The sequence below is a fragment of the Rhinopithecus bieti genome, unplaced genomic scaffold, assembly GCF_001698545.2.
Source record: "Rhinopithecus bieti isolate Rb0 unplaced genomic scaffold, ASM169854v2 scaffold_2408, whole genome shotgun sequence".
Lineage (NCBI taxonomy): Eukaryota > Metazoa > Chordata > Mammalia > Primates > Cercopithecidae > Rhinopithecus > Rhinopithecus bieti.
The window spans coordinates 685,034-687,154 of record NW_016803672.1 but is presented as its reverse complement, the minus strand read 5'-3'; positions in this window follow the sequence as shown (position 1 = coordinate 687,154).

The window sequence follows — 2,121 nt, the reverse complement described above, 5'->3', positions numbered from 1 at the left end:
GGTGCAGTGATCCGAGATCAGGCCATTGCACTCCAACCTGGGCAACAAGAGCAAAACTCGGTCTGAAAAAAAAAAAAAGAAGAAGTAGATGATGATGGCTCTAAGGGAAGCGATGAGAAAATGCTATGGTGGGCTGGCGGCTGCATGAATAAAGGAGGTGGGTCGTGAAGGTAGGCGGAGAAGCGCCTGGCTTTCCAGCATGGGCAGAAGCTCCGGAATGAGAGGGTCAGGGCTGGGGAACAGTGTTCTGGGCATGTAGGGGAAAGACCGGGATAAGGCTAGGAAGCCATCAGGACCTGGATCATGGAGGGCCTCATGGGCTGGGCTCAGGGTTTGGATATTATTGTACGGGAGGAGGCTGGGGAGCCAGGGTTAGTAATGAGGCCAGATTTGGGCTGTAGGGAAGATCACTGTGGCAGAGAATTGAGGGTGGGTTGGAGGGGTCTCAGGAACCTGGTGGAGGAAGGGGTGTGGGGAGCACTGGGAGAAGTGAGGGGCATGCTGGGGGGTTGTCACGGGGATGACCTCCTCCACCTAGCCATCCTCTTTCTGAAACTGCTGGCACCAAAGAGGGACGAAGATGCCAACCGGGAGTGACTCACATCTGCAGGCCAGGCCAGCAAACCCACCCTGCCCAACCCTGTCCCCCAGGGGCACCTTCCTCCAGATGCCCAAAGCCCACTCTGGTACAGGATGAGAGGGGAGTGTGTAGGGCCGCAAGGCGGACCCAGAGAGGGGATGGGGTTGCACCCCCGTGAGTGCCTTTCCCCTCCTTCCAGATCAAGTGGCTGCTTGGAAACCAACCACAGCAGCTTCACTTTCCTCCTGGCCTCCCCAAAACCTCAACCATAGGAAGGGCTGGGTGTGGCCCAGCCCAGCTCCACTGTCCCTCCCCCATGCCTCCCCTCTCTGCCAGATCAAGGAATAGGGCCTCTCAGGCAGAGTCCCAGATGGAGGGCCAGAGGCGCTTCAGGTGTGGTCCTCGCAGGGCTGTGGGCAGGTGGGTGTGGCCACTTTCCCAGCCCAGCCCAGTAGTTGGGTTCTTGTGGCCTCAGGAGCTGCTCCTGCATCCTCCTCCACCCTGGAAAATGGGCCCAGCACTGGGGAGTGTTTGCTGTTGGATAGAGGGACAGTTTACCCCTCTGCAGCATCTGGCATGAGTGGGGCTGGCAGGGAGGCAGGGTGGCATGGTGAAGAGGTCCCCAGACCCCAGAAAGGCCTATTTGGGAGTCTGGACACACAGGTGCTGGCCCTGCTTGCTATGTCCCCTCAGAGCCTCCCTGTAAGCTGTTTCTCCCACTTGCCTCAGTCTCCCTATCTGTAAACTGGGGAGATTAAATCCTGCTTTCCTTGCGTGAGGTGAATACAGGGTGTAACTGAGGTCTGTTGTACTAAACAGATGATTCGTTTCTTCATGGAGTCTGAGAAGGTTTTCACTTCCTTTTTGTCACTTTTGCCAGGCTGTTACCTTCCCCGAGTCTTTGCAGCACCTCTGGGAGGTCTACATGTCATCCCCAATTGGTCCCCAACAGTCTCCTCTTGCCTAGGTTGGGGCAAGAAATCTCTCCAGATTCCAGTGTCCTCTGGGACAGGAGCTGCGGTTTTCCTGGCGGGGAGGGAAGGCAGGGACACAGGTGCATCGTGGGCCTCCTCCCCCAAGTCCTCAGGGCCTCCTGGTGGCAGCGCCCACTTATCTTGCCAGGCCTTGTGCCCGGCGCCTTGCTTTCATTATCTCCCCTCTCATCTTCCCCTCACCCCTACTTTGTGTCTGCCAACTTGGTTGAATTTCTGCACAGGGAAATGAGGCTGCAGTTAGAATCAGGAGAAGAGGCCGGGCACGGTGGCTCATGCCTGTAATCCCAGCACTTTGGGAGGCTGAGGATCACTTGGGGACAGGAGTTCGAGACCAGCCTGGCTGACATGGCAAAACCCCATCTCTACTAAAAATACAAAAATTAGCTGAGTGTGGTAGTGGGTGCCTGTAATCCCAGCTACTCGGGAGGCTGAGGCAGGGATAATTGCTTGAACACTGGAGGTGGAGGTTGCAGTGAGCCAAGATCGCACCATTGCACTCCAGCCTCGGCGACAGAGCAAGACTCCATCTTAAAAAAAAAAAAATAA